This window comes from Pseudophryne corroboree, chromosome 6 (assembly GCF_028390025.1).
Source record: "Pseudophryne corroboree isolate aPseCor3 chromosome 6, aPseCor3.hap2, whole genome shotgun sequence".
NCBI classification, from domain to species: Eukaryota; Metazoa; Chordata; class Amphibia; order Anura; family Myobatrachidae; genus Pseudophryne; species Pseudophryne corroboree.
In genome coordinates this window covers 783,900,422-783,927,782 of record NC_086449.1, presented here as the reverse complement: position 1 = coordinate 783,927,782, position 27,361 = coordinate 783,900,422, and the positions used below count along the sequence as shown (strand labels likewise).

The following is a 27,361-nucleotide window of genomic DNA, read 5'->3' as shown; positions in this document are numbered from 1 at the left end:
GAGGGTACACATAGTGTAGAATAGGGGGCACCAGGAGGATACACACAGTGTAGAATAGGGGGCACCAGGTGGGTTCACATAGTGTAGAATAGGGGGCACCAGGTGGGTACACGCAGTGTAGAATAGGGGGCACCAGGTGGGTACACATAGTGTAGAATAGAGGGCACCAGGTGGGTACACACAGTGTAGAATAGAGGGCACCAGGTGGGTACATACAGTGTAGAATAGGGGGCACCAGGTGGGTGCATATAGTGTAGAATAGGGGGCACCAGGTGGGTACACACAGTGTAGAATAGAGGACACCAGGTGGGTACGCATAGTGTAGAATAGGGGGCACCAGGTGGGTACACACAGTGTAGAATAGGGGGCACCAGGTGGGTATACACAGTGTAGAATAGGTAGGGATAAGTTGCATTAGAGAGAGTTGTGTATTGTGCATTTGCAGAGACATCCTGGTACTCCGCATTAGAGATGCCTACCTGTGTGCTGTGCAAGAGTGGAGATGTCCTGTTGCTGTGTATTGGAGATGCCTGTGAGTTGTGCATTTGAGAGACATACTGGTACTGTCTATTAGAGCTACCTGTGTGCTGTGCATTTGATCTCCCTGCATGGACATTGCAATGAGGGCACACTTGCTTGCTGTTATTTATAATTGTTTCTGAGACACTGTGGTGCATGCTCCAAGTTTTGTGCAGTCCCAGGGGTGCTGCCCTGGTCCTGACCCTGATTGCCCTGAACCTCAACCCTTGTCTCAAACCTCACCCTGGCCCCTAGCCCTTGTATCCTAGCCCGGGCGGCTAGGCCAACCCTGGTTCCCTAGCCCAAACCCTTAGACTAAGATCAGTGCCCTGTCCCCTGGAACAAACCACTAAACGAACCCTGGTGAACTGGCCCAATCCGCTGAACCAACCATTGTGCCCTGTCCCTAATGCCCTAGCCCTTAACCAAAACACTTAAACTGGCCCTGGTACCCTGGCCAAGTGCTCTGGAACAAGCCTAACACCCTATCCCTACTGCCCTAACCCAAACCCCTAAACTAGCCCAAATACCCAAACCACTAAACTAACTCTAATATAAGTAATTTGGACTCATCCTACAACATTATACTGGTTCCCCCCAAGACCCACTGTGCATAATGGAGATGCACAGACTATACAGCATGGTATTCCGAGTAGTGTTGGGATTCCGAACGTTGGGATCCTGACCGCATTTCATATAGATAATGCATGCTGTATAGTCTGTGTGTCTCCGTTATGCACAGTGGGGCCTGGGGGAACCAGTATAACATTGTAGGATGGGTCCAAATTATATATATATATATATATATATATAATTCTTACATCGGATCGGCACTCTCCCTCCTTAAATATAGTTGCCCTGGTGCCCTCTCATATATATATGAGAGAGATAATTAGATATATATAAAACACATGAATCCCGATAACAAGCAATAAAGCTTTAAACGTCGATAATCTATCCAGTGTTGCTGTAATCATGTCCTATGTGCCGCACTGTGGATATATTTTATATTTATATATATATATATATATATATATATATATATTAATATATATATATATATAATTTTATAATCTATATGAAATGTGGTCAGGATCCCATCATTGGGAACCCTGGGATACCAAAGTGAAGGGACTCTTGAGAAGTAAGCTGTGGGGTGGGGGGGTTTGGGGAGAGGTTAGGTCTAGACTGCGGGGGAGGGTTAGGCTGCAGGATGGGAGGGTTAGGGTTAGGCTGCGGGTGGGGGGGTTACGGTTAGGCACCCCTGGAGAGGGTTAGAGTTAGGCTGCGGGAAGGGGGGGTTAGGGATTAGGGTTAGATTACCTAATTAGTAATTGTCAGGATTCTAATCTCCGGGATGCCGCTGTCGATTGTGGCTGTGGAAATTCTAAAATGGCGTGTCTGCACTTTTTTACCTGAGGGCTCGGTATTTTGGCAAGGGGGGGGGGGGGGCGCTGACTATTTGCCTAGGGTGCTGAGAAACCTTGCACCGGCCCTGACTACAACGGATTTGTAATAGACCGAGCAAGAAGTCCCGACCAGCAGCGACTCCAAATTCAGGACCGGGTGTCCACATGAGGTCGACCCTTCCTATGAGGGGGATTCCCGTTGTAGTTATGTGTGACACAATACTGTAGAAATCTATGACGCTCAAGTAGCTGATGCTGGAGACAGGAGAGTGAAAAAACAAATGCAAGGGGACACCTGTAGTGCCTGTATACCAGGCTCCCAGTAAGCAGAGGGGAGGGCGAAGTAAGGTTCCCAGCCAGCAGCACAGCATCACAGGGGCTCAATAACCCAGGCTCTGCAGGGTGGCCACTTAATTCTACAGGGATGTCCCCACGTTGCTGTGCAGCGACCAGCAGGTACCAGGGGGTCACAGAGAACAACCGGGTCCTTCACAGCAGGAGTTGCAGATAGGGGAGGCTGTGTGTCGGTCCCACGCCGGCAGGATCCTTTCAATGGGGCCGCACAACTACTCCAGGCTACGGTCTCCGGATCCCACGTAAGCCCCGACTTGCAGGGGCTCCCAGAAGTGCTGGGGACCTCATAGCTCCACTGTGGAGGGGGTGCCTATGCAGCAGGAGGGCTCCGGGGCACAGCCGTCGCCCATGAGAGCGGGGCGGAGCGACTAATGAGAGGGCCAGGTGCAACAAGATGGCCGTCGTCAGCATGGATGTAGGGGCCGGGAAGCCGCTGCTGCAGCTCTGGAGGATGGGGAACAGAGGTCCGTGGTCCGCCGCTGCTTCCAGTGACCTGGAGCAGGTAGGAGGTGGAGGGGGAGCTGAATGTGAGGCTGAGGGGAGCCGCCGGAAACCTCACTGCGTCCGCGGACCGGTCACGGAGCCCGCGCCCGGGCAGGTCCCAAACTCGAGGCCGCGGCACTGGATGTAGGTCTCAATGTAGAAATGCAGCGGGGAGCACCTCTCCGGTCTCCCTGGGTCCCGGGCCTGGTGGGTAGCCACAGGTGGGTGGAAAGAGGGAGGTATGCTGGGGAAAAAACACTTTTATAGTAGGGCCAGCAGGAGCTCATAGCAGGCACGGCTGTACAGCTTGCTAGCTAGGCCACACCCCCAATGCTCCTTATTCTTAGAAAGGGTAAAGCTTGCTGTGGCTGAGAATAAGGGTGAAGCAGATGAGGGGAATACCAGCCTTAGGGCCACTAGATAGGGGCTTATGTCGTCTGCTAGCCTGTGTGAAAGACTAGTGTAACCTGTTATCTGAAGCCTGTAGTGCCCACATTAAAGATGGCAGCCGCAGCGTCTGCTGAGCCTCTGCAGCCTGTAGTGCCCACAGTAAAGATGGCCACCGCGTCTGCTTCCGGGCCTCTCCACAGACCCCAAGCCACTCACCGGCTCCAGGCAGCTTCCACACACACACACACACAAAGAACGAAGGCCAGCGTGAACCGCCGCACCCAGGCAGGAGCCTCCTCGCTCTCCGGCTCACTCTCCTCCTCTGTATCTCTGCAGCGCACCGTGGAGACAACAGATACCACCCCGGACGCTCCCGCCACCACAGTCCCCGGCTCGACAGGTGAGGGCAGGCCGCGACCCGCAGGAGCCCGAAAACCGGCTCCCCGATTCCGCGGGCCCACTCAAAACCGCAGCGATTCCTACTCAAGGTAGACAGGTAGTGTAGGGGCGATAGGGAGGGTCCCCAACAAGCAGAAATCCTGGTTTAGGCGTTGAGAGTACGGAGCTCTCACCTCAGGCAGCCTCTCTCTACGGCGTACAAGCCACGCCCCTCCCACCCCGATTTTTTATAAACATGAGGTACATAAACCAACCCATGTGTTGAGTGGACATTTTCCAATCAACATGGCAAACCAAAGCTTATTTGAAGAAAAATAAATAACATAAAATAATATGGTAGCTCAAAGCAAATGCTGTATAAGCTCTCTTGCCTGTCATAATTGGGTGAAATAGGGGTGGTGCTTTCAAAAACAATGACTGGCCCAATGCTGAGGAATACGGACCCTTTCTGATACTCCTGTCCCGTTAATATTGCCAAAATACTGTCGATTATCAGCACCTACAAACAGTGCTGATGAGAGGTCTGCAGCGGCCATGGTAAAATTTTGAGGGCGTAGCCTAATCGCAGGATTCATGGCCTCGTCCCCTTAAGGACATTTTTTTTTAAAGTCTTTGTAGCACCAATCAGGGGGGTGCCTTGAGCCCCTTAGCCATAGGCAATTTGAGGGGGGGGGGGTGCAATCAGTACCCGCACAGCAACAGGCAGAGGCTCAGTAGCAGCAGCCTCACTGCAATCCAGCACACTGCAGCATATGCTGTGCTGACAAGATAAGAGCTCAGGCTGCTGCTGTCCAGTAAGGAAGTGGGGGACGAGGAGCGTGGTGGACCCGGGCACCCGCCAGGCCCCTCCATCAGGCCATGGCCCAGGTAATTAGTACCTGCTCCCCCACTCTCTGTGATTCAGCCCTCAATATGGCAATGCAAGTGACAGCAATGCACCGGAAATTTTTCGGGTTTTGTGTTTTGGTTTTGGGTTCAGTTCCGCGGCCGTGTTTTGGGTTCGGACGCGTTTTCGCAAAACCTCACCGGAAATTTTTTGTCGGATTCGGGTGTGTTTTGGATTCAGGTGTTTTTTTCAAAAAACACTAAAAAACAGCTTAAATCATAGAATTTGGGGGTCATTTTGATCCCATAGTATTATTAACCTCAATAACCATAATTTCCACTCATTTTCAGTCTATTCTGAACACCTCACACCTTACAATATTATTTTTAGTCCTAAAATTTGCACCGAGGTCGCTGGATGGCTAAGCTAAGCGACACAAGTGGCCGACACAAACACCTGACCCATCTAGGAGTGGCACTTCAGTGTCAGGCAGGATGGCACTTGAAAAACATAGTCCCCAAACAGCACATGATGCAAAGAAAAAAAGAGGCGCAATGAGGTAGCTGTGTGACTAAGCTAAGCGACCCTAGTGGCCGACACAAACACCTGGCCCATCTAGGAGTGGCACTGCAGTGTCAGACAGGATGGCACTTGAAAAAAATAGTCCCCAAACAGCACATGATGCAAAGAAAAAGAGAGGTGCAATGAGGTAGCTGTGTGACTAAGCTAAGCGACTCTAGTGGCCGACACAAACACCTGGCCCATCTAGGAGTGGCACTGCAGTGTCAGACAGGATGGCACTTGAAAAAAATAGTCCCCAAACAGCACATGATGCAAAGAAAAAAAGAGGCGCAATGAGGTAGCTGTGTGACTAAGCTAAGCGACCCTAGTGGCCGACACAAACACCTGGCCCATCTAGGAGTGGCACTGCAGTGTCAGACAGGATGGCACTTGAAAAAAATAGTCTCCAAACAGCACATGATGCAAAGAAAAAAAGAGGCGCAATGAGGTAGCGGTGTGACTAAGCTAAGCGACCCTAGTGGCCGACACAAACACCTGGCCCATCTAGGAGTGGCACTGCAGTGTCAGACAGGATGGCACTTGAAAAAAATAGTCCCCAAACAGCACATGATGCAAAGAAAAAAAGAGGCGCAATGAGGTAGCTGTGTGACTAAGCTAAGCGACCCTAGTGGCCGACATAAACACCTGGCCCATCTAGGAGTGGCACTGCAGTGTCAGACAGGATGGCACTTGAAAAAAATAGTCTCCAAACAGCACATGATGCAAAGAAAAAAAGAGGCGCAATGAGGTAGCGGTGTGACTAAGCTAAGCGACCCTAGTGGCCGACACAAACACCTGGCCCATCTAGGAGTGGCACTGCAGTGTCAGACAGGATGGCACTTGAAAAAAATACTCCCCAAACAGCACATGATGCAAAGAAAAAAAGAGGTGCAATGAGGTAGCTGTGTGACTAGGCTAAGCGACCCTAGTGGCCGACAAAAACACCTGGCCCATCTAGGAGTGGCACTGCAGTGTCAGACAGGATGGCACTTGAAAAAAATAGTCCCCAAACAGCACATGATGCAAAGAAAAAAAGAGGCGCAATGAGGTAGCTGTGTGACTAAGCTAAGCGACCCTAGTGGCCGACACAAACACCTGGCCCATCTAGGAGTGGCACTGCAGTGTCAGACGGGATGGCACTTGAAAAAAATAGTCCCCAAACAGCACATGATGCAAAGAAAAAAAGAGGCGCAATGAGGTAGCTGTGTGACTAAGCTAAGCGACCCTAGTGGCCGACACAAACACCTGGCCCATCTAGGAGTGGCACTGCAGTGTCAGACAGGATGGCACTTGAAAAAAATAGTCTCCAAACAGCACATGATGCAAAGAAAAAAAAGAGGCGCAATGAGGTAGCGGTGTGATTAAGCTAAGCGACCCTAGTGGCCGACACAAACACCTGGCCCATCTAGGAGTGGCACTGCAGTGTCAGACAGGATGGCACTTGAAAAAATTGTCCCCAAACAGCACATGATGCAAAGAAAAAAAGAGGCGCAATGAGGTAGCTGTGTGATTAAGCTCAGCGACCCAAGTGGCCGACACAAACACCTGGCCCATCTAGGAGTGGCACTGCAGTGTCAGACAGGATGGCACTTCAAAAAAATAGTCCCCAAACAGCACATGATGCAAAGAAAAATGAAAGAAAAAAGAGGTGCAAGATGGAATTGTCCTTGGGCCCTCCCACCCACCCTTATGTTGTATAAACAGGACATGCACACTTTAACGAACCCATCATTTCAGCGACAGGGTCTGCCACACGACTGTGACTGAAATGACTGGTTGGTTTGGGCCCCCACCAAAAAAGAAGCAATCAATCTCTCTTTGCACAAACTGGCTCTACAGAGGCAAGATGTCCACCTCATCATCATCGTCCGATTCATCATCCCTTTCACTGTGTACATCCCCCTCCTCACAGATTGTTAATTCGTCCCCACTGGAATCAACCATCTCAGGTCCCCGTGTACTTTCTGGAGGCAATTGCTGCTGGTGAATGTCTCCACGGAGGAATTGATTATAATTCATTTTAATGAACATCATCTTCTCCACATTTTCTGGAAGTAACCTCGTACGCCGATTGCTGACAAGGTGAGCGGCTGCACTAAACACTCTTTCGGAGTACACACTGGAGGGAGGGCAACTTAGGTAGAATAAAGCCAGTTTCTGCAAGGGCCTCCAAATTGCCTCTTTTTCCTGCCAGTATACGTACGGACTGTCTGACGTGCCTACTTGGATGCAGTCACTCATATAATCCTCCATCATTCTTTCAATGGTGAGAGAATCATATGCAGTGACAGTAGACGACATGTCAGTAATCGTTGGCAGGTCCTTCAGTCCGGACCAGATGTCAGCACTCGCTCCAGACTGCCCTGCATCACCGCCAGCGGGTGGGCTCGGAATTCTGAGCCTTTTCCTCGCATCCCCAGTTGCGGGAGAATGTGAAGGAGGAGCTGTTGACGGGTCACGTTCCGCTTGACTTGACAATTTTCTCACCAGCAGGTCTTTGAACCCCTGCAGACTTGTGTCTGCCGGAAAGAGAGATACTGTACAACGTAGGTTTTAAATCTAGGATCGAGCACGGTGGCCAAAATGTAGTGCTCTGATTTTAACAGATTGACCACCCGTGAATCCTGGTTAAGCGAATGAAGGGCTCCATCCACAAGTCCCACATGCCTAGCGGAATCGCTCTGTTTTAGCTCCTCCTTCAATGTCTCCAGCTTCTTCTGCAAAAGCCTGATGAGGGGAATGACCTGACTCAGGCTGGCAGTGTCTGAACTGACTTCACGTGTGGCAAGTTCAAAGGGTTGCAGAACCTTGCACAACGTTGAAATCATTCTCCACTGTGCTTGAGACAGGTGCATTCCACCTCCTTTGCCTATATCGTGGCCAGATGTATAGGCTTGAATGGCCTTTTGCTGCTCCTCCATCCTCTGAAGCATATAGAGGGTTGAATTCCACCTCGTTACCACCTCTTGCTTCAGATGATGGCAGGGCAGGTTCAGGTATTTTTGGTGGTGCTCCAGTCTTCTGTAAACGGTGCCTGAACGCCGAAAGTGGCCCGCAATTCTTCGGGCCACCGACAGCATCTCTTGCACGCCCCTGTCGTTTTTTAAATAATTCTGCACCACCAAATTCAAGGTATGTGCAAAACATGGGACGTGCTGGAATTTGCCCAGATGTAATGCACGCACAATATTGCTGGCGTTGTCCGATGTCACAAATCCCCAGGAGAGTCCAATTCGGGTAAGCCATTCTGCGATGATCTTCCTCAGTTGCCGTAAGAGGTTTTCAGCTGTGTGCGTATTCTGGAAAGCGGTGATACAAATCGTAGCCTGCCTAGGAACGAGTTGGCGTTTGCGAGATGCTGCTACTGGTGCCGCCGCTGCTGTTCTTGCTGCGGGAGGCAATACATCTACCCAGTGGGCTGTCACAGTCATATAGTCCTGAGTCTGCCCTGCTCCACTTGTCCACATGTCCGTGGTTAAGTGGACATTGGGTACAACTGCATTTTTTAGGACACAGGTGAGTCTTTTTCTGAGGTCTGTGTACATTTTCGGTATCGCCTGCCTAGAGAAATGGAACCTAGATGGTATTTGGTACCGGGGACACAGTACCTCAATCAAGTCTCTAGTTGGCTCTGAATTAACGATGGATACCGGACTACGTTTCTCACCGCCCAGGCTGCCAAGGCCTCAGTTATCCGCTTTGCAGCAGGATGACTGCTGTGATATTTCATCTTCCTCACGAAGGACTGTTGAACAGTCAATTGCTTACTGGAAGTAGTACAAGTGGTCTTCCGACTTCCCCTCTGGGATGTCGATCGACTCCCAGCAGCAACAACAGCAGCGCCAGCAGCAGTAAGCGTTACACTCAAGGATGCATCGGAGGAATCCCAGGCAGGAGAGGACCCGTCAGACTTGCCAGTGACATGGCCTACAGGACTATTGGCTTTCCTGGGTAAGGAGGAAATTGACACTGAGGGAGTTGATGGTGTGGTTTGCAGGAGCTTGGTTACAAGAGGAAGGGATTTAGTGGTCAGTGGACTGCTTCCGCTGTCACCCAAAGTTTTTGAACTTGTCACTGACATGATGAATGCGCTGCAGGTGACGTATAAGGGAGGATGTTCCGAGGTGGTTAACGTCCTTACCCCTACTTATTACAGCTTGACAAAGGCAACACACGGCTTGACACCTGTTGTCCGCATTTGTGTTGAAATAATTCCACACCGAAGAGCTAATTTTTTTTGTATTTTGACCAGGCATGTCAAGGGCCATATTCCTCCCACGGACAACAGGTGTCTCCCCGGGTGCCTGACTTAAACAAACCACCTCACCATCAGAATCCTCCTTGTCAATTTCCTCCCCAGCGCCAGCAACACCCATATCCTCATCCTGGTGTACTTCAACAGTGACATCGTCAATTTGACTATCAGGAACTGGACTGCGTGTGCTCCTTCCAGCACTTGCAGGGGGCGTGCAAATGGTGGAAGGTGCAAGCTCTTCCCGTCCAGTGTCGGGAAGGTCAGGCATCGCAACCGACACAATTGGACTCTCCTTGGGGATTTGTGATTTTGAAGAACGCACAGTTCTTTGCTGTGCTTTTGCCAGCTTAAGTCTTTTCCTTTTTCTAGCGAGAGGATGAGTGCTTCCATCCTCATGTGAAGCTGAACCACTAGCCATGAACATAGGCCAGGGCCTCAGCCGTTCCTTGCCACTCCGTGTCGTAAATGGCATATTGGCAAGTTTACGCTTCTCCTCAGACGCTTTTAATTTTGATTTTTGAGGCATTTTACTGATCTTTTGTGTTTTGGATTTTACATGCTCTGTACTATGACATTGGGCATCGGCCTTGGCAGACGACGTTGATGGCATTTCATCGTCTCAGCCATGACTAGTGGCAGCAGCTTCAGCACGAGGTGGAAGTGGATCTTGATCTTTCCCTATTTTTTTAACCTCCACATTTTTGTTCTCCATATTTTAATGTGCACAACTAAAAGCCACCACAGGTATACAATGTAGATGGATGGATAGTATACTTTATGGATGACGAGTGACGACACAGAGGTAGGTACAGCAGTGGCCTACCGTACTGCTATATACAGTATAATGGACCTGGTGGACACTGTCAGCAGACTGCTAAACTACTAGTATAAAAAAAAGCCACCACAGGTATACAATGTAGATGGATGGATAGTAAACTATTACTTTATGGATGACGAGTGACGACACAGAGGTAAGTACAGCAGTGGCCTACCGTACTGCTATATACAGTATAATGGACCTGGTGGACACTGTCAGCTGACTGCTAAACTACTAGTATAAAAAAAAAGCCACCACAGGTATACAATGTAGATGGATGGATAGTACACTTTATGGATGACGAGTGACGACACAGAGGTAGGTACAGCAGTGGCCTACCGTACTGCTATATACAGTATAATGGACCTGGTGGACACTGTCAGCAGACTGCTAAACTACTAGTATAAAAAAAAGCCACCACAGGTATACAATGTAGATGGATGGATAGTATACTTTATGGATGACGAGTGACGACACAGAGGTAGGTACAGCAGTGGCCTACCGTACTGCTATATACAGTATAATGGACCTGGTGGACACTGTCAGCAGACTGCTAAACTACTAGTATAAAAAAAAGCCACCACAGGTATACAATGTAGATGGATGGATAGTATACTTTATGGATGACGAGTGACGACACAGAGGTAGGTACAGCAGTGGCCTACCGTACTGCTATATACAGTATAATAGACCTGGTGGACACTGTCAGCAGACTGCTAAACTACTAGTATAAAAAAAAAGCCACCACAGGTATACAATGTAGATGGATGGATAGTATACTTTATGGATGACGAGTGACGACACAGAAGTAGGTACATCAGTGGCCTACCGTACTGCTATATACAGTATAATGGACCTGGTGGACACTGTCAGCAGACTGCTAAACTACTAGTATAAAAAAAAAAGCCACCACAGGTATACAATGTAGATGGATGGATAGTATACTTTATGGATGACGAGTGAGGACACAGAGGTAGGTACAGCAGTGGCCTACCGTACTGCTATATACAGTATAATGGACCTGGTGGACACTGTCAGCAGACTGCTAAACTACTAGTATAAAAAAAAGCCACCACAGGTATACAATGTAGATGGATGGATAGTATACTTTATGGATGACGAGTGACGACACAGAGGTAGGTACAGCAGTGGCCTACCGTACTGCTATATACAGTATAATGGACCTGGTGGACACTGTCAGCAGACTGCTAAACTACCAGTATAAAAAAAAGCCACCACAGGTATACAATGTAGATGGATGGATAGTATACTATTACTTTATGGATGACGAGTGACGACACAGAGGTAGGTACAGCAGTGGCCTACCGTACTGCTATATACAGTATAATGGACCTGGTGGACACTGTCAGCAGACTGCTAAACTACTAGTATAAAAAAAAGCCACCACAGGTATACAATGTAGATGGATGGATAGTATACTTTATGGATGACGAGTGACGACACAGAGGTAGGTACAGCAGTGGCCTACCGTACTGCTATATACAGTATAATGGACCTGGTGGACACTGTCAGCAGACTGCTAAACTACTAGTATAAAAAAAAAGCCACCACAGGTATACAATGTAGATGGATGGATAGTATACTTTATGGATGACGAGTGACGACACAGAGGTAGGTACAGCAGTGGCCTACCGTACTGCTATATACAGTATAATGGACCTGGTGGACACTGTCAGCAGACTGCTAAACTACTAGTATAAAAAAAAGCCACCACAGGTATACAATGTAGATGGATGGATAGTATACTATTACTTTATGGATGACGAGTGACGACACAGAGGTAGGTACAGCAGTGGCCTACCGTACTGCTATATACAGTATAATGGACCTGGTGGACACTGTCAGCAGACTGCTAAACTACTAGTATAAAAAAAAAAAAGCCACCACAGGTATACAATGTAGATGGATGGATAGTATACTTTATGGATGACGAGTGACGACACAGAGGTAGGTACAGCAGTGGCCTACCGTACTGCTATATACAGTATAATGGACCTGGTGGACACTGTCAGCAGACTGCTAAACTACTAGTATAAAAAAAAGCCACCACAGGTATACAATGTAGATGGATGGATAGTATACTTTATGGATGATGAGTGACGACACAGAGGTAGGTACAGCAGTGGCCTACCGTACTGCTATATACAGTATAATGGACCTGGTGGACACTGTCAGCAGACTGCTAAACTACTAGTATAAAAAAAAAGCCACCACAGGTATACAATGTAGATGGATGGATAGTATACTTTATGGATGACGAGTGAGGACACAGAGGTAGGTACAGCAGTGGCCTACCGTACTGCTATATACAGTATAATGGACCTGGTGGACACTGTCAGCAGACTGCTAAACTACTAGTATAAAAAAAAGCCACCACAGGTATACAATGTAGATGGATGGATAGTATACTTTATGGATGACGAGTGACGACACAGAGGTAGGTACAGCAGTGGCCTACCGTACTGCTTTATACAGTATAATGGACCTGGTGGACACTGTCAGCAGACTGCTAAACTACTAGTATAAAAAAAAGCCACCACAGGTATACAATGTAGATGGATGGATAGTATACTATTACTTTATGGATGACGAGTGACGACACAGAGGTAGGTACAGCAGTGGCCTACCGTACTGCTATATACAGTATAATGGACCTGGTGGACACTGTCAGCAGACTGCTAAACTACTAGTATAAAAAAAAGCCACCACAGGTATACAATGTAGATGGATGGATAGTACACTTTATGGATGACGAGTGACGACACAGAGGTAGGTACAGCAGTGGCCTACCGTACTGCTATATACAGTATAATGGACCTGGTGGACACTGTCAGCAGACTGCTAAACTACTAGTATAAAAAAAAAGCCACCACAGGTATACAATGTAGATGGATGGATAGTATACTTTATGGATGACGAGTGAGGACACAGAGGTAGGTACAGCAGTGGCCTACCGTACTGCTATATACAGTATAATGGACCTGGTGGACACTGTCAGCAGACTGCTAAACTACTAGTATAAAAAAAAGCCACCACAGGTATACAATGTAGATGGATGGATAGTATACTTTATGGATGACGAGTGAGGACACAGAGGTAGGTACAGCAGTGGCCTACCGTACTGCTATATACAGTATAATGGACCTGGTGGACACTGTCAGCAGACTGCTAAACTACTAGTATAAAAAAAAAAAGCCACCACAGGTATACAATGTAGATGGATGGATAGTATACTTTATGGATGACGAGTGACGACACAGAGGTAGGTACAGCAGTGGCCTACCGTACTGCTATATACAGTATAATGGACCTGGTGGACACTGTCAGCAGACTGCTAAACTACTAGTATAAAAAAAAGCCACCACAGGTATACAATGTAGATGGATGGATAGTATACTTTATGGATGATGAGTGACGACACAGAGGTAGGTACAGCAGTGGCCTACCGTACTGCTATATACAGTATAATGGACCTGGTGGACACTGTCAGCAGACTGCTAAACTACTAGTATAAAAAAAAAGCCACCACAGGTATACAATGTAGATGGATGGATAGTATACTTTATGGATGACGAGTGACGACACAGAGGTAGGTACAGCAGTGGCCTACCGTACTGCTATATACAGTATAATGGACCTGGTGGACACTGTCAGCAGACTGCTAAACTACTAGTATAAAAAAAAGCCACCACAGGTATACAATGTAGATGGATGGATAGTATACTTTATGGATGACGAGTGACGACACAGAGGTAGGTACAGCAGTGGCCTACCGTACTGCTATATACAGTATAATAGACCTGGTGGACACTGTCAGCAGACTGCTAAACTACTAGTATAAAAAAAAAGCCACCACAGGTATACAATGTAGATGGATGGATAGTATACTTTATGGATGATGAGTGACGACACAGAAGTAGGTACATCAGTGGCCTACCGTACTGCTATATACAGTATAATGGACCTGGTGGACACTGTCAGCAGACTGCTAAACTACTAGTATAAAAAAAAAAGCCACCACAGGTATACAATGTAGATGGATGGATAGTATACTTTATGGATGACGAGTGAGGACACAGAGGTAGGTACAGCAGTGGCCTACCGTACTGCTATATACAGTATAATGGACCTGGTGGACACTGTCAGCAGACTGCTAAACTACTAGTATAAAAAAAAGCCACCACAGGTATACAATGTAGATGGATGGATAGTATACTTTATGGATGACGAGTGACGACACAGAGGTAGGTACAGCAGTGGCCTACCGTACTGCTATATACAGTATAATGGACCTGGTGGACACTGTCAGCAGACTGCTAAACTACTAGTATAAAAAAAGCCACCACAGGTATACAATGTAGATGGATGGATAGTATACTATTACTTTATGGATGACGAGTGACGACACAGAGGTAGGTACAGCAGTGGCCTACCGTACTGCTATATACAGTATAATGGACCTGGTGGACACTGTCAGCAGACTGCTAAACTACTAGTATAAAAAAAAGCCACCACAGGTATACAATGTAGATGGATGGATAGTATACTTTATGGATGACGAGTGACGACACAGAGGTAGGTACAGCAGTGGCCTACCGTACTGCTATATACAGTATAATGGACCTGGTGGACACTGTCAGCAGACTGCTAAACTACTAGTATAAAAAAAAAGCCACCACAGGTATACAATGTAGATGGATGGATAGTATACTTTATGGATGACGAGTGACGACACAGAGGTAGGTACAGCAGTGGCCTACCGTACTGCTATATACAGTATAATGGACCTGGTGGACACTGTCAGCAGACTGCTAAACTACTAGTATAAAAAAAAGCCACCACAGGTATACAATGTAGATGGATGGATAGTATACTATTACTTTATGGATGACGAGTGACGACACAGAGGTAGGTACAGCAGTGGCCTACCGTACTGCTATATACAGTATAATGGACCTGGTGGACACTGTCAGCAGACTGCTAAACTACTAGTATAAAAAAAAAAAAGCCACCACAGGTATACAATGTAGATGGATGGATAGTATACTTTATGGATGACGAGTGACGACACAGAGGTAGGTACAGCAGTGGCCTACCGTACTGCTATATACAGTATAATGGACCTGGTGGACACTGTCAGCAGACTGCTAAACTACTAGTATAAAAAAAAGCCACCACAGGTATACAATGTAGATGGATGGATAGTATACTTTATGGATGATGAGTGACGACACAGAGGTAGGTACAGCAGTGGCCTACCGTACTGCTATATACAGTATAATGGACCTGGTGGACACTGTCAGCAGACTGCTAAACTACTAGTATAAAAAAAAAGCCACCACAGGTATACAATGTAGATGGATGGATAGTATACTTTATGGATGACGAGTGACGACACAGAGGTAGGTACAGCAGTGGCCTACCGTACTGCTATATACAGTATAATGGACCTGGTGGACACTGTCAGCAGACTGCTAAACTACTAGTATAAAAAAAAGCCACCACAGGTATACAATGTAGATGGATGGATAGTATACTTTATGGATGACGAGTGACGACACAGAGGTAGGTACAGCAGTGGCCTACCGTACTGCTATATACAGTCTAATGGACCTGGTGGACACTGTCAGCAGACTGCTAAACTACTAGTATAAAAAAAGCCACCACAGGTATACAATGTAGATGGATGGATAGTATACTTTATGGATGACGAGTGACGACACAGAGGTAGGTACAGCAGTGGCCTACCGTACTGCTATATACAGTATAATGGACCTGGTGGACACTGTCAGCAGACTGCTAAACTACTAGTATAAAAAAAAGCCACCACAGGTATACAATGGAGATGGATGGATAGTATACTTTATGGATGACGAGTGACGACACAGAGGTAGGTACAGCAGTGGCCTACCGTACTGCTATATACAGTATAATGGACCTGGTGGACACTGTCAGCAGACTGCTAAACTACTAGTATAAAAAAAAGCCACCACAGGTATACAATGTAGATGGATGGATAGTATACTTTATGGATGACGAGTAACGACACAGAGGTAGGTACAGCAGTGGCCTACCATACTGCTATATACAGTATAATGGACCTGGTGGACACTGTCAGCAGACTGATAAACTACTAGTATTAAAAAAAAAGCCACAGGAGTGTTTTTCAGGCAGACAAACGTATACTGGTGGTCACTGTCAGCAAAACTCTGCACTGTACTCCTGCTATAGCTGCTCCCCAGTCCCCACAATTAAGCAGTGTGAGCACTCAGCACAGATATATCATGCAGCACACTGAGCACAGATATGGTATGGAGCGTTTTTTTCAGGGAGAGAAGAGAACGGATAAAAAACTGGTGGTCACTATCAGCAAAACTCTGCACTGTACTCCTCCTAACAGCTGCTCCCCAATCCTCCCCACAATAGTAAAATAAACAAGCAAAGCAAAGCAATCAGATCAACTGTAGTGTCTCGTATAAACGGAGAGGACGCCAGCCACGTCCTCTCCCTATCAATCTCAATGCACGTGTGAAAATGGCGGCGACGCGCGGCTGCTTATATAATCCGAATCTCGCGAGAATCCGACAGCGGGATGATGACGTTCGGGCGCGTTCGGGTTAGCCGAGCAAGGCGGGAGGATCCGAGCCTGCTCGGACCCGTGTAAAAAAAAAGGTAAAGCTCGGGTGGGTTCGGTTTCTCGGAAACCGAACCCGCTCATCACTAGACAGCATGCACTTACAACCCAGCAGGCTCATGAATTGAAATGCATTCTAGTACTTGTACTGTACTACAGTTTGTGTGCTCTACATTTGTTGACACTAAACATTACTAATTTACATCATAATGAACTATAATAACCCTGTATCTAAATAAATATAAATATTGACCTGTATGCATATACATTGTATTGCGTCTAATGTGTTTAAAGTTCTCGGCCTCCGGTTTTTCTGTAACTCTCTGTGCCTTGTCTGACTGAAAGAAAAACTGATCCATTAGCACACATGTAATGTATGCTCGATGAGCTCAGGAGAAAGTGGCCATTTACTGTGCTGACAGCCATAGAAGTGTAATGTATACAATAGACAGTACTGTGATTACTTGTAACGCAACAACATACAGCATCCACACTCTTTGCAGAGGTGTGTGTCCTGGTGGTATATGTGTGGGCAGCAATGTTGGAGCAATGGCTAGCATTGCTGTCTTACAGAACTCAGGTCTTTGGTTTTCTTCAAACCATGGCCCTAACTGCGTAGAGCAGAGGTTCCCAAACTGTGTGCGGTGGCTTCCTGGGGTGCCTCGGGACACTTGCAGGGCTGCCCTGGGTTGGTGGTCAAGGACCAATTCAAATTATTCATTGTCAATATAATAGGCAAAACCAGTGCTGGTGGCTGCCAGTCATAAAATATGTGGCCAAACAGAAGCAAATCTTGTCCCTCACCACACAACTGACCCTAAGGATGATATATAAATGCGATCTACTTAATGTAATATTTCTTTCTAAATTTCTCAACAATACATTTTTGGCTAGGGGTGCCGTGAAAAAAATTCGGATATTCTAGGACGCCGTGATTCAAAAAAGTTTGGAAACCACTGGCGTAGAGTTAGAAAATTCTTCTCATTCTTGCATGGGTGTCCTCCTAGCTCAATGTGTTATTTTTTCAAAGGCATCGAAAGGTCGGGCATTTACATTTTTAAGCAGGCGTAAGATGCAACTCTCAAGCCAACCGTTGCAATAGCATTTGATGCTGTTTATTGACTACCGCTCCTGCGTGGACACCAATGCAATTATGTGGCGATCAGCCAATGTCAGGTGATCAGGCCTATAATTGCAAGGATGTGAACTCAGATTTACATACTGTAGTACAGAGAAAGAGTTCCACTACCCCATGTTTTTCTAGTTTATTAGGAATCTCCAAGAACTCTATGCAAAGTGGAAGGTTTGATGACACTGGAATTGTCAGCCAAACATGCATAATCTCCAGGAACATCCGACAGCCTTTTAACGGTCCTTGCTTACTCCCGTGTGTGTAGACCATTCCTGACTTTCATCACACCTCACATACTTTCCATTTTGACCTCCCCTCCAGGGTCTCCTGAAGGGGAGGTAAGAAATAGGGAAGTATACTGTCAATTATCTTGTTAAGGGCATCAGGGAATACACTCTGCCTTTCTTTGCCAGCTGGTTCCCAAGGAACCACTAATTAGTCAAGTGCAGCCAGGGCAAATTGAAGTAATATGTTACAGTATGTCTGATTGACAGAAAAAAGGTGAAAACATTGTTTCGGTAAAACCGATTATTATTAAACTAAAAAAAATTTTTTTAATGAGCAATCCATTTGCAAGCTGTTTTTTTGTGAATAGCCTTAAAATGTTCCAAGGTGCTAAAAATAATCTGCAAATACAGGTGTTAGCACTTTTTCTCCAAAATGTTGCAATCAGCAATTTATTTATCTTTATGGGCAATTCAAAAAGAAGCCCTGAGAATGTCAATGTGAAATTGCCAGGTTAAAGTAGGCATGACTTTCAGGCATCATATAATTGCTAAGGAAATTCAGCAGACTTATGCAGCTCCTAAATCTGTCATTGCTGAATTGTTCTAGCTATCAGGCAAATAGCAATGACAAATGTTTATATTGGGCATTTCTCTTGTTTTAGTAAATAATTATTGCTGACTCCTATATTCTTATAGCACAATTATTAGCCAGGGATATGCATGGGCAGCCCTAGGACTTACAAATAAGCCTCACAGGCTCTAGGTAGGAGGATTGATACAGCCTCCCCCCCCCAAATCCTCTTTCATGGCCACAAATCATTCACCTACTGTGACATAGATCACTCACCACTTTTATATCTGCCCCACCTGCAGCCCAACATGGTTTTGTCAAGATGCAATTTTTTCTTTTTGCTCCATTCGTATTTTCTCCTGAGTTCCTGAACCTCTCATTAAATATGATATCATCAGGAACTGGGTTCCTGAACCTGTCCTGGGCCTAAATTTATTTTCCATAATCTATCTATCTATCTATCTATCTATCTATCTATCTATCTATCTATCTAGAGTTTTATATATATATGTATATATGTATATATCCATCTATATAGAGCTGTCTGTCTATCTGTCTATCTATCTATCTATCTATCTATCTATATATATATATATATATATATATATAGATTCACATACAGTATACATGAAATAGAAAAAAGTTATTTGTTACGTAAATAAAAAATGAAAAACTTATTTAAAATGAAAAACTACACAAAATCTTCTTTATTTAAGGAATAAACCTTTTTTCAAATAGTAAGGTACTGATTCTTCTGACACTCTCCCTGGGCCTAAATTTATTTTCCATAATCTATCAATCTATCTCTCTATCTCTCTATCTATCTATCTATCTCTCTATCTATCTATCTCTCTATCTATCTCTCTATCTATCTATCTATCTATCTATCTATCTATCTATCTATCTATCTCTCTATCTATCTCTCTATCTATATTTTTTGTATTTTTTGGGGGAGGTCGGCAGTCACCTTAGATTGCGAAATACAAGAAAACAATCTAAATATAATTGTCTATGGTCTGTCCCATCTCCGACATGCACAGTGGGAGCTGGCGCACGCTCCTCTCCAACAACGTGCACTGTTGCGACAGGATGGATCAGCTTAAGAAGATGGAGGACCTTCATGCAGGGCTTTGGATGCTCCAGACATGCAGAATAATAATAAGTACACACTATACAATTATTGGGCCAATTCGCCAATAATCGGGGCATCTGCCTATTTTGCTGTATAGTGTGTACGAAGGAGAAGTTCGGCATTTTGCCAATAAATCAGGAAAATCTATCATCAGGAAGATCGATCTATCTATCATTTTATTTTAAAGTCCATTTTTAGTGCCTTCTTTTCTGAAAACTATATATCATCTATATATCTATAACTTTTATAATAGCTCCACTCCCAGAACCATAGTTCCTGAACCTAATTTAAAAAAAAAATAGTACTGGTGTAACTGGCACTGCTGAGGCCATTGTGTATCTGGCACTGCTGGGGGCATTGTGTATCTGGCACTACTGGGGTGCATTGTGTAACTGCCACTGCTGGGGACATTGTGTAACTGGAACTGCTGAGGACATTGTGCAACTGGAATTGCTGGGGACATTGTGTATCTGGCACTGCTGGGGTCATTGTGTAACTGGCACTGCTGGGGTATTGTGTATCTGGCCCTACTGAGGGCATTATGTGTATATGTGGCAGTACTCAGGGATTATGTGTTTAAAAATAAAGTTTATGTACCAATTGATGCCCCGCCCCTTTGGTAGCTCCACCCGCACCACCGCTCACCTCTGCCCTGCCCACAGTTCCTGAACCTATTTTCCTACAAAAATAGCACTGATCAGGACTATTTTATTTTTTGTGGAAGCAGATTGTGGGGTTTATTAGCACTGCACTATTTTCTTTTTCTAATTGGATTATCTCTTGTGGGAGACCGCACCAGCTATGCGCTAGCTGGCTTCATGTTCGCCACTCTAATTGAATGATAGAGAATGGCATATTTGCGTGTAAAAAAGCCTCAATAGAGATGTGCGCCAGACCATTTTTGCTGAATTTGGATTTGGCTCTGATTCGTCAGCAGGCTTTGGATTTGCCAAACAGCCGTGACTGGTTTTAGATTTGGATTTTTTTTCAAAAATGTACAAAAAATGCTAAAATCACATAATCTGGGCCTTTTCTGTTCCTACAGTATTATTAACCTCAATATCATTAATTCCCAGTCATTTCCAGTCAATTTTGACCACCTCATAGCTCACAATATTGTTTTCACCAATAACGGCCAAAGGTTGCAGTGAGCTGGCTGGTTACATAGCTATAAAGCAGTGGCACAAACACAAGGCAGTTTATAGCACATACTGTATATGAAACATTACCACACAGCCTTGTAAGAAATATAAAGTGGTGCAAGATGAAATTGTCCTTGGACTCTCCCACCCACCCTTATGTTGAATCTTAAAAAGGACATGCACAGTTTATCAAACCAAGCACTTAAGCGACAGGGACTGCCACTTTTGTGGCTAAAGTGCTTGGTTTGTTTGGGCCCATACAAAACAAATTGACTTATACAAACAACATCATCAACCTCCTCATCCTCAGTGTCAGATAGTAGTAGTACACACATATCCTCCTCATCCTAAACCACTTCCACACAAGCATTCTCAATTTCGATTAAGTCCTCATCACCATCTTTACTTGTACTGCTCCCCACATGTGCAAATGGTGCAGAAACGGTGGAAGGAGGCAAAAGAGGCATCTCTATGAGGGCAGTGTGAGAAATGTCAGACTCACACATAGCTAACGTGGACACCCCTAGACTCTCCTCAGGGATGTGTGATGGTTCTGAACACACAGTTTGTTCTATTGCCTTAGTGGTTTTCATTTTGTTTTACATCTATTCTAGAGTCTGAGTGAAAAGGTCTTGCATCATCATAAGAGGCAAAAGAATATGCCTCACTGACATTTGCAAAACCGCCACTCAGAAATAAAGGCCAAAGCCTGTGCCTTTCCTTGCCATTGTTTGTGGTGAATGTCAAATTGGCAATTTTGAGTTTTTCTGCACCAAACCATCCCTTTATAAGAGGTACTTTTTCTTTAACACTATATATTTGGCTTTTGATTTTAGATGCCCTGACTTATGCTAGCCATACATCAGACCAACTTCAGACCAACTTTTCTCCAACACTCCAAACTTCCAAACATCCAACTTATCTGTTCAACTAAAACAGTGCTCCACACATCTAACCAACTTTTCATCAGACCAACCAACCTGCCAACTTCTGTCCAACTTGTGATGTCACTGAAGTAGGCGGACAGTGCCTGCCTACAGTACTTCAGTTTTGTTTATTTTTTTATTCAAAACATACAGAAGTGTTTTTATTTCAGTGAAACTGGGCTTTTCTTTCACTACCATACATTTATTAAATTGACTTATTTAATGGGCCCACTGGTACTTGTAGTTTCACAGTAAAAGAAATATAGAAATAAACACACACACCTTGAAAGTATAACTTTATTTACACACTTACATATACTTACCTACATCCCATGCCTCCATCCATGTCCCCTTGTCCAGTAGAATCTATTAGGGTACCTGTAAAAAAAAATAATAATAATTAAAAATACTCACCTATTTCCACCTGCGGTGGGGGATGCGGACAGGTGATTTTTGGTATCCTTGGGGCGGATGCAGGCAGGGAAGCAGCTAGATGTTGCTATCCAGTATGTATACATGTGTGCAGGGTCAGACTGGCCCACAGGGGAAACCACCGGTGGACCCTACTGCCTTTGGGCCCTCCTCCTCCTCTATGGATCAAGTTCCAGACTCTCCTAGTGCACTGGATTAATGCATTATACATATGTTACATTATACTTCACAATAATTTGGTTTATTATATATTTACCAGGGGGCACAGAACATGTAATGGTTAGCCAAACCTCTGTGGTGGCTGGCCAAGTCCCCACTGGAACCTGGCTACACCTTTAAGCATGGGCCCCTACAGCAGCATTCTCCCGGTGGGCCCTTCATGCCCCAGTCCAACACTGTGTGTGTGTGTGTGTGTGTGTGTGTGTGTGTGTGTGTTTGTGTGTGTACAGTGTATGTATGTATATATGTGTCACTATTCTATGAGTGTGTGTTTGTTGGGGTGGGTAGAGGTGTGAGTGCCAGCAGGTGAGACACGGAGCCACCTATTCTCCACGATTCAAAACTGTCCCCCACTCGATGGGCTGGATCCAGCTCCTGGTGAATAACAAAAGAAAACAAAGAGGAACTTGCCCTAAAGTGGTGCACTAATTATATATAATATTAAAATATAATTTTTAATTCTTTATTTTATAAACTTTAGCGAAATATTAAAAACAAGAATGGTGAAAGTTAAGAAATTGAGATTAAAAATGTATTTGCTGCTATATACTGATATTTCTTATACATTTTAACTATGAGTATCTCTGAGTGCCGTTATTTACCAGCAGAACATAAAGATGTCATTATTTAACCCCCTCGGGATTGCAGCATCATTTGTATTGACAATGTCACTGTGTGATACTCGTTAGTAGCAGATATTAACGCCAATAGTAGTGACAAATTAAATAACACATGCACATGCAGGGTTTTATGAATTTATTCTTCACAGGGTAATATAATATATAATTAGTGCGAACAGGGATCATATATAATAAATAGAAAGAGAACATATATGACACAAAGGGGTATATTTACTAAGGTCCCGATTTTGACCGAGATGACGTTTTTTCTTCAAAGTGTCATCTCGGGAATTTACTAAACTCAAATCACGGCAGTGATGAGGGCATTCGTAATATTTTGGAAGTCCTAGGAAAAAATTACGAATCAATACACCATCGGTCAAATATGCCTGCAATTTGGTAGAAATCGGTCATTTACTAAAAAGTGCAAATCACAAACACTGCCGACAATAGCCAAACACTGCCGTGCTGAAATACAATTCGTGAAAAAGTGCTAAAAAAACCCAGACCTGCTTTGTTTGGATAGGCATGCACGGATCCATGAGATCCGTGCATGTTTTTCTGTGGGAAAGGGTGGGAAAGTGTTATTTTTTTTTTTTTAAATGCGTGGGGTCCCCCCTCCTAAGCCAAACTAGCCTCGGGCGGTTGACCGAAAGTAACCTCACTGCTGACCACAAAGTTCCCACTATTGGTTACAATGGAGCGCATAGGCGCTACATTGTAACACTGCAGTGTGCTGCCTGTCATACACTACAGGAGCACACAGCCAATCAGGAGGGTGCCACAACGTGGCACTCCCTGATTGGCTGATGGAACCGTCTTAGACATAAGTCAGAGGGGGTTCCTGGCATTCGGGGAAAGGGGTCCCATGTGAAAACATGGGGCCCCTTTCAGTGTGAGGTCGGGTGTCCGTTTTGTTATTTTGCAAAGTACCTGGATTACAAATGGATTAAAAGAGGAGCCATCTACACTGGATTTTGTGAGTATAATTTTTTCAACAGGTACACCATGGATTCTACATGGAGAAGAGGACCGACCCTCGTGTGAACATAGGTAAGTATGTGTATATGGAGGTGTGGATGTATGTATTAAACTTTTACTTTCAAGGTGTGTTTCTTATGTTTTTATTGGGGTATTTTTTTAGTAGTAGTACTACAGGTACCAGCGGGCCTGGTTTTCCACCGCATGCTGGTACTTGTGGTTCTCCAAGTACCAGCTTGCGGGGGAGGCTTGCTGGGACTTGTAGTACTGCTACTAAAAACAATATTCATTTTTTGACAAAAAGGCTATCAGCCTCCCATCCGCAGCCCTTGGATGGGGGGGACAGCCTCGGGCTTCACCCCTTGCCCTTGGGTGGCTGGAGGGGGGGACCCCTTGATTGAAGGGGCCCCCACTCCTCCAGGGTACCCCGGCCAGGGATGACTAGTTGGTTATGTAATGCCAGGGCCGCTGGGACCTAGATAAAAGTGTCCCCCGGCTGTGGCATTATGTATCTGGCTAGTGGAGCCCGGTGCTGGTTTCAGAAATACGGGGGACCCCTACGCTTTTTGTCCCCCGTATTTTTGGAACCAGGATCAGGCGCAGAGCCCGGTGCTGGTTGTTTAAATATGGGGGAACCCCTATCATTTTTTCCCCAATATTTTTACAACCAGGACCGGCTCAAAGAGCCCGAGGCTGGTTTGGCTTAGGAGGGGGGACCCCACGCAATTTTTTTATTTTTATTTTAACACTGATTTCAATTTTTAAAAAGGTGCACAATGAAGCCCAGCACGGATCTCTCAGATCCGGCCAAGATTCATTGTATTAAAGTCGGCAGTGTTTTACAAGTCACTCACGTAAAACACTGCAAAAAAAAACGAATGACATCGACATCGGTAAATCCGAAAATGCAGAATACGACAGCTTAGTAAATTAGTCATAATAAATTCAAAAAGTTGCAACTTTACTCTTTCGATGTCATTCGTGATTGAACTTTGACCTCAGACGGGAAAATACGAATTTTAGTAAATATACCCCATTGTGAGATCTGATCTAACTGCATTTGATAATAACATCAATACTTGCAGAAGTAAAAATCATAACTTGGAGATGTATGAAATGGTTACATATTTATAACTGATACAAATCAGTACTCCCTGATTTCATATAACTAAATAGAATGGATACATAGTTGCAACACTTGAGCAGTGTATACACACAGAGTACATGTACATGAAACTGGTTCTAGGACAAGCAGGAGACAACCAAGGGGCAAATTCTGACAGCCCATAGGTACTAATAGAAATTGAACATGCAGATGCAACTTTTGGCTTATCACAGCAAATTTATTGACGAAAAAATACAGTGATACTCAGTGCGCAGCAAATACATTTTTAATCACAATTTCTTATCTTTCACCATTCTTGTTTTTAATATTTTGCTAAAGTTGATAAATTAAAGAATTAAAAGTTATATTTTAATATTATATATAATTAGTGCACCACTTTAGGATGAGTTCCTCTTTGCTTTCTTTTGTTATTTGCGATAGACTATATTGCCTGTGGTAGCACCCCCCCCCCCCATCCCCCCCTTCCCCGCCCCCCGAATTACAAAATAAATATTCCTAGAATTAAATATTGGGGTTTTTGAAGTGATATACACTCACCTGTGTGATTGGTATATGTGCAAACGATTCCAGCTCCTGGTGGCCACTCCTGTTCATCTTCATCCCCAGGGGAGCAGCTCAGGGGGTGCTTTATGTTATGCAGGGACTTCTGCCTGGAAGAGGGCAAGGACTTTGGAGTACCTGAGGCTAACATGACCAGAGGAGGTTCTCCTATAAAGGATGGTCTGCTCTCAGCAACCGGGAGCCATTGGCACAGAGCCCGCTGCTTGTAGGAGGGTGGGAGAAAACGGGGAGCGGTGACTAAAAATCAGCGGCACCCTCACATCTAGCATTCCCAACAGTATGTGCAACAGCTATGTGGTAAGGTGCAGACCCTACCCCCTCTACACACCCTCAGCCTGTCTCCCCACCGTCCTCACATGCACCCCGGTCTCCCTGATGTACAGACTCTGAGGGTAACTATCCTGGGTCCCTGTAGCCAGAGCCCCTCTCCCCGTTACAGTAATAGTAGTATTCTCATTGCGGGTGGGGTGCGGGGATGCCGCGATCACGCACGCGGGTGGGGGGGGGTGCAGGGACAAATGCAGGATTTATAAAGGGGTGGTTTCCAGATACAGATATGTGATATATAAATATATATATATATATATATATATCCGAACAAATAAACACGGGGGCGCTCAGATGTCACAGTGCACTACCAGTAATAAATACAAAATCGAGTGTATACAATACGTGACACTTCCTCTAGAGTGAGAGTGGCTGCAACCTTAAGCAATAAATATGTGCTTGGAAAACACATAAAGAGAGATTTTTAGGAAGTGAAGAAAAGGGCGCCTACTAGTGTCTAATAAGATTATATAAAATATAAAGTATAAAACTGGTGTGATTGAGAACAGGACGCTACTTATCTGGCATATAAAAGACTTTTCCTTCAGTCATAGGACCAGTATAGGTACATGAAAAAAGAAAGAACAAAATAACATAGCGCGTACTGTTTTTACGCAATTTTCAATCCACAAATCAAATGAACCAATTGTGTGTATAAAAAACTTTCTGGGTAAAGGCAAATCCCACAATTTAAAATCCACAGCCAGGGATTTTTAAAAGTTTTTCACAATATTTAATACAACACATAAAACATAAAAGGTAGAAGTAATGCGAGCGTACAAGATAAAATATATGACAAGCTTATCTGTCCATATCAGGAATGGGATACATCAGATTTTCCATAAACATCCAAAATAGATAGTAAAAATTCAAACGTACAAAAAATAAATATTAAAACAGCTTATCTGCCCATAAGGGAAGTTCAGGTGCATCAGTCCCAACGCGTTTCGTCGTTAATTAGACTTCATCATGGGGATAAGGTCAGTGAGCAAAGATGCTCTATTTATACCTAAGGAGATAATGTGAGCCCAGCACATGGCCAGGTAATTGATGACATCACTTCCTGTTGGGTGATATCGATTTTTGCTGGTACAAAACATTATATTTTTAATTACAGACATGGTAGCTATATGAGTGTATACGTAGGGCACAACCAAAAGATGAGGCAGGAAAGAAATGTTAAACGAAGCTTAAAAACTTCGTATGGCGCTGTATAGCGTGGTGGAACGCACGCTGGAACGCACAGCTAGTTCCTGGCGCGGTCCGCCGCGCGTCACTTCCGGTCTTGCGGGAGATA

The 27,361-nt window shown here is 44.9% G+C and overlaps 1 long non-coding RNA gene across 1 annotated transcript in view; it reads left to right on the top strand.

The window, feature by feature from the left end:
* Positions 1-3,365: 3,365 nt before the first annotated feature.
* The window catches only part of LOC134935728 (uncharacterized), a 218,803-nt gene continuing 194,807 nt past the window's right edge, over positions 3,366-27,361 (top strand). The window contains exon 1 of the long non-coding RNA XR_010180373.1: positions 3,366-3,555. This is a non-coding gene — a long non-coding RNA (uncharacterized LOC134935728). The remainder of the gene's footprint in view (positions 3,556-27,361) is intronic.